A 10,000-nucleotide genomic window follows, 5' to 3' on the forward strand; every position below is an offset into this window, starting at 1 on the left:
TTGTATAAAACATTTTAATAGGAAATCGTGTTTCAAGTTTTGGGAAAAAAGTGAATGTCACAGGATGCATAGGTTCCTGTTCATGCGATTTTTTTTTTACATTATGTAATTGTTGCCCATCACGAGAGAGGGTATGAGACGAAATTTGGGACCTCTAGCCCTTCGGGAAGTATTTTTAATCATTTTTTGAAAATTACAGAAATTGGTCGAAAAAATGACAGAGTCCCACTTTTCACAGCCGTGCACCTGGTGATTGAAAACGTGCAACTGGTGATTGAAAACGTGCACCTGGTCACCCAAAACACGGTTCTCTATGCGGTTAGCGGTGTTACAGATATACATGTCCGATAATGATGCACCCTACTACGGACCTTTAGCAATGGGGGCCGGCCTGAATTATTTATGGAAGGTATGATTACTTTTTTCTCTCTCCGTGCAACTGGTGATTGAAAACGTGCACCTGGTCACCCAAAACACGGTTCTCTATGCGGTTAGCGGTGTTACAGATATACATGTCCGATAATGATGCACCCTACTACGGACCTTTAGCAATGGGGGCCGGCCTGAATTATTTATGGAAGGTATGATTACTTTTTTCTCTCTCCGTGCAACTGGTGATTGAAAACGTGCACCTGGTCACCCAAAACACGGTTCTCTATGCGGTTAGCGGTGTTCCATATATTCATGTCCGATAATGATGCACCCTACTACGGACCTTTAGCAATGGGGGCCGGCCTGAATTATTTATGGAAGGTATGATTACTTTTTTCTCTCTCCGTGCAACTGGTGATTGAAAACGTGCACCTGGTCACCCAAAACACGGTTCTCTATGCGGTTAGCGGTGTTCCATCTATTCATGTCCGCTTATGGCGCACCCTACTACGGACCTTTAGCAATGGGGGCCGGCCCGAATTATTTATGGAAGGTCTGATGATGATTTTTTTTTTTTTCCACCATCTCTTTCTCTCTCTGCCGGGGCCGGCCAAGAGTGCTTTATGGACGGTTTAAGACATGACTATGGATGCAAATGCTCATTTTCCTCCGTGCACCTGGTGATTGAAAACGTGCATCTGGTAACCCAAAAATTATAAAAGGGTTTTAAATACTTTTACCCGTCATTCTATTGATATAGCCCGCTAGGGGAGTGCCCCACTACGGCCCTCTCTCTGTCAGGGCCGTCCTTGGGTGCTTTTTAGACACTTTAAGAAATCACGATGGATGCAGATTGCTATTAATCCTCCGTGCAACTGGTGATTGAAAACGTGCATCTGGTAACCCAAAATTTCAAATATGGTTCAAAATGAATTTAAAGGCACCCCTCTCATTGTTGCCCGCTATGGGAGCACCCCACTAAGGCCCTGTCTCGGTCGGGGCCGTCCTGAGTGCTTTATAGACACTTTAAGAAATCGCGATGGATGCAGATTGCTATTAATCCTCCGTGCAACTGGTGATTGAAAATGTGCAACTGGTGATTGAAAACGTGCACCTGGTCACCCAAAACACGGTTCTCTATGCGGTTAGCGGTGTTCCATCTATTCATGTCCGCTTATGGCGCACCCTACTACGGACCTTTAGCAATGGGGGCCGGCCCGAATTATTTATGGAAGGTCTGATGATGATTTTTTTTTTTTTTCCACCATCTCTTTCTCTCTCTGCCGGGGCCGGCCAAGAGTGCTTTATGGACGGTTTAAGACATGACTATGGATGCAAATGCTCATTTTCCTCCGTGCACCTGGTGATTGAAAACGTGCATCTGGTAACCCAAAAATTATAAAAGGGTTTTAAATACTTTTACCCGTCATTCTATTGATATAGCCCGCTAGGGGAGTGCCCCACTACGGCCCTCTCTCTGTCAGGGCCGTCCTTGGGTGCTTTTTAGACACTTTAAGAAATCACGATGGATGCAGATTGCTATTAATCCTCCGTGCAACTGGTGATTGAAAACGTGCATCTGGTAACCCAAAAATTATAAAACTGTTTTAAATCATTTTACCGGTCATTCTATTGATATAGCCCGCTAGGGGAGTGCCCCACTACGGCCCTGTCTCGGTCGGGGCCGTCCTTGGGTGCTTTATGGACACTTTAAGAAATTGCGATGGATGCAGATTGCTATTAATCCTCCGTGCAACTGGTGATTGAAAACGTGCATCTGGTAACCCAAAAATTATAAAACTGTTTTAAATCATTTTACCGGTCATTCTATTGATATAGCCCGCTAGGGGAGTGCCCCACTACGGCCCTGTCTCGGTCGGGGCCGTCCTTGGGTGCTTTTTAGACACTTTAAGAAATTGCGATGGATGCAGATTGCTATTAATCCTCCGTGCAACTGGTGATTGAAAACGTGCATCTGGTAACCCAAAAATTATAAAACTGTTTTAAATCATTTTACCGGTCATTCTATTGATATAGCCCGCTAGGGGAGTGCCCCACTACGGCCCTGTCTCGGTCGGGGCCGTCCTTGGGTGCTTTATGGACACTTTAAGAAATTGCGATGGATGCAGATTGCTATTAATCCTCCGTGCAACTGGTGATTGAAAACGTGCATCTGGTAACCCAAAAATTATAAAACTGTTTTAAATCATTTTACCGGTCATTCTATTGATATAGCCCGCTAGGGGAGTGCCCCACTACGGCCCTGTCTCGGTCGGGGCCGTCCTTGGGTGCTTTTTAGACACTTTAAGAAATTGCGATGGATGCAGATTGCTATTAATCCTCCGTGCAACTGGTGATTGAAAACGTGCATCTGGTAACCCAAAAATTTAAATATGGTTCAAAACCCGGGTAACACCACTCTATTTACGGACATGACAGTAGAGCTTACCCCCTGGAGCTATTGACCTCCAGGGTTGTAGGCCCTTACTCACCACCCGGGTATCACCCCTCTATTTCGGGGATGATACCAGCAGGGGACCCCCCCCACCTCCACAACCTCGCATACCAGGTGAACCAGGGCACCCACACTTAAGCACCCCTCCTCGGACATTAAAGCAGATAACCGCGCTGTTATGAACCGCGTGCACCTGGTCACCCAAATGGAACTTGTGCACCTGGTCACCCAAAAGGACCGGCGTGCACCTGGTCACCCAAAAGACCCGTGTGCACCTGGTCACCCAAAGGCCGGCGTGCACCTGGTCACCCAAAGGCCGGCGTGCACCTGGTCACCCAAAAGACCCGTGTGCACCTGGTCACCCAAAGGCCGGCGTGCACCTGGTCACCCAAAAGACCCGTGTGCACCTGGTCACCCAAAAGACCCGTGTGCACCTGGTCACCCAAAGGCCGGCGTGCACCTGGTCACCCAAAGGCCGGCGTGCACCTGGTCACCCAAAAGACCCGTGTGCACCTGGTCACCCAAAGGCCGGCGTGCACCTGGTCACCCAAAAGACCCGTGTGCACCTGGTCACCCAAAAGACCCGTGTGCACCTGGTCACCCAAAAGACCCGTGTGCACCTGGTCACCCAAAAGACCCGTGTGCACCTGGTCACCCAAAAGACCCGTGTGCACCTGGTCACCCAAAAGACCCGTGTGCACCTGGTCACCCAAAAGACCCGTGTGCACCTGGTCACCCAAAAGACCCGTGTGCACCTGGTCACCCAAAAGACCCGTGTGCACCTGGTCACCCAAAAGACCCGTGTGCACCTGGTCACCCAAAAGACCCGTGTGCACCTGGTCACCCAAAAGACCCGTGTGCACCTGGTCACCCAAAAGACCCGTGTGCACCTGGTCACCCAAAAGACCCGTGTGCACCTGGTCACCCAAAAGACCCGTGTGCACCTGGTCACCCAAAAGACCCGTGTGCACCTGGTCACCTAAAAATTATAAAACGGTTTTAAATATTTTTACCCGTCATTCTATTGCTATAGCCCGCTAGGGGAGTGCCCCACTACGGCCCTGTCTCGGTCGGGGCCGTCCTTGGTGCTTTATGGGCACTTTAAGAAATTGCGATGGATGCAGATTGCTATTAATCCCATGTGCACCTGGTCACCCAAAAGACCCGTGTGCACCTGGTCACCCAAAAGACCCGTGTGCACCTGGTCACCTAAAAATTATAAAACGGTTTTAAATATTTTTACCCGTCATTCTATTGCTATAGCCCGCTAGGGGAGTGCCCCACTACGGCCCTGTCTCGGTCGGGGCCGTCCTTGGTGCTTTATGGGCACTTTAAGAAATTGCGATGGATGCAGATTGCTATTAATCCCATGTGCACCTGGTCACCCAAAAGACCCGTGTGCACCTGGTCACCCAAAAGACCCGTGTGCACCTGGTCACCTAAAAATTATAAAACGGTTTTAAATATTTTTACCCGTCATTCTATTGCTATAGCCCGCTAGGGGAGTGCCCCACTACGGCCCTGTCTCGGTCGGGGCCGTCCTTGGTGCTTTATGGGCACTTTAAGAAATTGCGATGGATGCAGATTGCTATTAATCACATGTGCACCTGGTCACCCAAAAGACCCGTGTGCACCTGGTCACCTAAAAATTATAAAACGGTTTTAAATATTTTTACCCGTCATTCTATTGCTATAGCCCGCTAGGGGAGTGCCCCACTACGGCCCTGTCTCGGTCGGGGCCGTCCTTGGTGCTTTATGGGCACTTTAAGAAATTGCGATGGATGCAGATTGCTATTAATCCCATGTGCACCTGGTCACCCAAAAGACCCGTGTGCACCTGGTCACCCAAAAGACCCGTGTGCACCTGGTCACCTAAAAATTATAAAACGGTTTTAAATATTTTTACCCGTCATTCTATTGCTATAGCCCGCTAGGGGAGTGCCCCACTACGGCCCTGTCTCGGTCGGGGCCGTCCTTGGTGCTTTATGGGCACTTTAAGAAATTGCGATGGATGCAGATTGCTATTAATCCCATGTGCACCTGGTCACCCAAAAGACCCGTGTGCACCTGGTCACCCAAAAGACCCGTGTGCACCTGGTCACCTAAAAATTATAAAACGGTTTTAAATATTTTTACCCGTCATTCTATTGCTATAGCCCGCTAGGGGAGTGCCCCACTACGGCCCTGTCTCGGTCGGGGCCGTCCTTGGTGCTTTATGGGCACTTTAAGAAATTGCGATGGATGCAGATTGCTATTAATCACATGTGCACCTGGTCACCCAAAAGACCCGTGTGCACCTGGTCACCTAAAAATTATAAAACGGTTTTAAATATTTTTACCCGTCATTCTATTGCTATAGCCCGCTAGGGGAGTGCCCCACTACGGCCCTGTCTCGGTCGGGGCCGTCCTTGGTGCTTTATGGGCACTTTAAGAAATTGCGATGGATGCAGATTGCTATTAATCCCATGTGCACCTGGTCACCCAAAAGACCCGTGTGCACCTGGTCACCCAAAAGACCCGTGTGCACCTGGTCACCTAAAAATTATAAAACGGTTTTAAATATTTTTACCCGTCATTCTATTGCTATAGCCCGCTAGGGGAGTGCCCCACTACGGCCCTGTCTCGGTCGGGGCCGTCCTTGGTGCTTTATGGGCACTTTAAGAAATTGCGATGGATGCAGATTGCTATTAATCACATGTGCACCTGGTCACCCAAAAGACCCGTGTGCACCTGGTCACCTAAAAATTATAAAACGGTTTTAAATATTTTTACCCGTCATTCTATTGCTATAGCCCGCTAGGGGAGTGCCCCACTACGGCCCTGTCTCGGTCGGGGCCGTCCTTGGTGCTTTATGGGCACTTTAAGAAATTGCGATGGATGCAGATTGCTATTAATCACATGTGCACCTGGTCACCCAAAAGACCCGTGTGCACCTGGTCACCTAAAAATTATAAAACGGTTTTAAATATTTTTACCCGTCATTCTATTGCTATAGCCCGCTAGGGGAGTGCCCCACTACGGCCCTGTCTCGGTCGGGGCCGTCCTTGGTGCTTTATGGGCACTTTAAGAAATTGCGATGGATGCAGATTGCTATTAATCCCATGTGCACCTGGTCACCCAAAAGACCCGTGTGCACCTGGTCACCCAAAAGACCCGTGTGCACCTGGTCACCTAAAAATTATAAAACGGTTTTAAATATTTTTACCCGTCATTCTATTGCTATAGCCCGCTAGGGGAGTGCCCCACTACGGCCCTGTCTCGGTCGGGGCCGTCCTTGGTGCTTTATGGGCACTTTAAGAAATTGCGATGGATGCAGATTGCTATTAATCACATGTGCACCTGGTCACCCAAAAGACCCGTGTGCACCTGGTCACCTAAAAATTATAAAACGGTTTTAAATATTTTTACCCGTCATTCTATTGCTATAGCCCGCTAGGGGAGTGCCCCACTACGGCCCTGTCTCGGTCGGGGCCGTCCTTGGTGCTTTATGGGCACTTTAAGAAATTGCGATGGATGCAGATTGCTATTAATCACATGTGCACCTGGTCACCCAAAAGACCCGTGTGCACCTGGTCACCTAAAAATTATAAAACGGTTTTAAATATTTTTACCCGTCATTCTATTGCTATAGCCCGCTAGGGGAGTGCCCCACTACGGCCCTGTCTCGGTCGGGGCCGTCCTTGGTGCTTTATGGGCACTTTAAGAAATTGCGATGGATGCAGATTGCTATTAATCCCATGTGCACCTGGTCACCCAAAAGACCCGTGTGCACCTGGTCACCCAAAAGACCCGTGTGCACCTGGTCACCTAAAAATTATAAAACGGTTTTAAATATTTTTACCCGTCATTCTATTGCTATAGCCCGCTAGGGGAGTGCCCCACTACGGCCCTGTCTCGGTCGGGGCCGTCCTTGGTGCTTTATGGGCACTTTAAGAAATTGCGATGGATGCAGATTGCTATTAATCACATGTGCACCTGGTCACCCAAAAGACCCGTGTGCACCTGGTCACCTAAAAATTATAAAACGGTTTTAAATATTTTTACCCGTCATTCTATTGCTATAGCCCGCTAGGGGAGTGCCCCACTACGGCCCTGTCTCGGTCGGGGCCGTCCTTGGTGCTTTATGGGCACTTTAAGAAATTGCGATGGATGCAGATTGCTATTAATCCCATGTGCACCTGGTCACCCAAAAGACCCGTGTGCACCTGGTCACCCAAAAGACCCGTGTGCACCTGGTCACCTAAAAATTATAAAACGGTTTTAAATATTTTTACCCGTCATTCTATTGCTATAGCCCGCTAGGGGAGTGCCCCACTACGGCCCTGTCTCGGTCGGGGCCGTCCTTGGTGCTTTATGGGCACTTTAAGAAATTGCGATGGATGCAGATTGCTATTAATCACATGTGCACCTGGTCACCCAAAAGACCCGTGTGCACCTGGTCACCTAAAAATTATAAAACGGTTTTAAATATTTTTACCCGTCATTCTATTGCTATAGCCCGCTAGGGGAGTGCCCCACTACGGCCCTGTCTCGGTCGGGGCCGTCCTTGGTGCTTTATGGGCACTTTAAGAAATTGCGATGGATGCAGATTGCTATTAATCCCATGTGCACCTGGTCACCCAAAAGACCCGTGTGCACCTGGTCACCCAAAAGACCCGTGTGCACCTGGTCACCTAAAAATTATAAAACGGTTTTAAATATTTTTACCCGTCATTCTATTGCTATAGCCCGCTAGGGGAGTGCCCCACTACGGCCCTGTCTCGGTCGGGGCCGTCCTTGGTGCTTTATGGGCACTTTAAGAAATTGCGATGGATGCAGATTGCTATTAATCCCATGTGCACCTGGTCACCCAAAAGACCCGTGTGCACCTGGTCACCTAAAAATTATAAAACGGTTTTAAATATTTTTACCCGTCATTCTATTGCTATAGCCCGCTAGGGGAGTGCCCCACTACGGCCCTGTCTCGGTCGGGGCCGTCCTTGGTGCTTTATGGGCACTTTAAGAAATTGCGATGGATGCAGATTGCTATTAATCCCATGTGCACCTGGTCACCCAAAAGACCCGTGTGCACCTGGTCACCCAAAAGACCCGTGTGCACCTGGTCACCTAAAAATTATAAAACGGTTTTAAATATTTTTACCCGTCATTCTATTGCTATAGCCCGCTAGGGGAGTGCCCCACTACGGCCCTGTCTCGGTCGGGGCCGTCCTTGGTGCTTTATGGGCACTTTAAGAAATTGCGATGGATGCAGATTGCTATTAATCACATGTGCACCTGGTCACCCAAAAGACCCGTGTGCACCTGGTCACCCAAAAGACCCGTGTGCACCTGGTCACCCAAAAGACCCGTGTGCACCTGGTCACCCAAAAGACCCGTGTGCACCTGGTCACCCAAAAGACCCGTGTGCACCTGGTCACCCAAAAGACCCGTGTGCACCTGGTCACCCAAAAATTATAAAACTGTTTTAAATACTTTTACCGGTCATTCTAATATTAAATCCCACTATGGAGCCCCACTACTGGGGAAAATTCACCGGAGGGCGCCAAAGGTAAATGGATTTTAGAATCCTCCATATATATTGTAGCTTTGGCGCACTCCAGTGAATTTTTTAAAGTACTGGGGCTTCATATTGGGAGTCCAGGTAAATGTATTTTGAAACACATTTTTAATCATTTTAATGCATAAATGACACAAATACAAGGGTAAATTTCAAACAAATATGCTTTAATTAATCAGTTAATCATTTATTGATTTGTCCCTCAATCAGTGCCCGGGCCCGGCTGGCATTTTTGGGCAAATTGTGGTACCGGTAGTGGCGTGCCTGCGTTTCCAGAGAGTGACACATATGGTCAGCCACAGTTCCTCGGTCTGTATCCAAGCCTTGGTTAAAGTTCAATGTGGCAACACTGCGTCGAATTGTACCGAAGGTCACTTTACTTCCAATACCAAACTCTGCAAAGATTTGCCCCACATACTCACACAGATTACCGTAAGGTTGACCGCAGGATGTGAAAAAGAAGAGTTCTATTTCTGAGGTCATTCCACTCAGATGAGGCCTGATTTGATGGAATCGTTTAAGCCAAGTGTATTCCTCCTGACATAGAACAATTCTGCACTCCCCAAAGCTATAGTTTGTTTTGTGGCTAGCTACACACATCTGATAACCCCCACCTTCCGGGGTTACTTCATTGAAATCACTCTCACTAAACATGGTGACTGGGGATCGTCGAGTGCCATTAAATATGGCCAACCGGCTGGACATGAGAGCTGCAAACCTACGCCTGTCAGAGCAGGTGGCACGGACCTCCAGCCTACTGAGAACTGAAGGAATGGCTTGATTGCTTAGCTCAACAAAGCGTTTTAAATCCGCAGCGCTGAGCACCTCGTCCCTGCAGCGTTGGCGGAATTTTGCCCTATGAGTTGCCTGGCTCTGCCGTGAGTCCCTGTCCATCTTCGCCAAGCAGAGTAACATCTTTCGAATTCCAACGACCTTAGCTTGCATACCATTTGGCCGGAACTGAATGAGATAATTCAGGAAACCTCGAATATCGGCCCGGTACATTTTTAACGTGGATGGTGCCAAACCACGGTCATCACATTGACCATACCACTCATACACACGTCTGTAGTTATCCAGAAAACACAGTCCTTCATCGGCCTTGCCCTCTGACATAATGCGGAGGAATTCCCGTACTCGGGATATACTGGTGCGACTATTGTCAATTCGTTTAACTGAAGGTTGTCTACCCGTAATATATTGTTCATATTCAGTCAAAATTACATTACTCCAAACCTCCATGCGGGACGGTACGCCGCCGCCGTCCTCATCACTCTCGCTCTCCGTGGAAGTCGCCACGTCACAGCCTTGCTCCCTCGGATCCGAGCACAGTTCACTACCGACCTGACTGACTGGCTGCACCGCCGCCGCCGACGCACCTGCCGTCTGATCACCCTCGTCCACAGGCTGCTGCTCCACGGACAACTCACTTTCAAAACACTCCAAAATCACAGGGTCCTCCGGCCGCGGTTCAACACCGTTGTCAGGCTGCATATACTGCCCCGATTCGGGCTGCTGTCTCTCACTCGAAAACCGGCTAAATTGCATAGCGTTCGTCCACTCCATAGTACCAAACTTAAGTCCATGTACAGCCTTTAAATGTCGGTCTAGCCGCA

Source organism: Oncorhynchus mykiss, unplaced genomic scaffold, assembly GCF_013265735.2.
Source record: "Oncorhynchus mykiss isolate Arlee unplaced genomic scaffold, USDA_OmykA_1.1 un_scaffold_87, whole genome shotgun sequence".
NCBI lineage: Eukaryota > Metazoa > Chordata > Actinopteri > Salmoniformes > Salmonidae > Oncorhynchus > Oncorhynchus mykiss.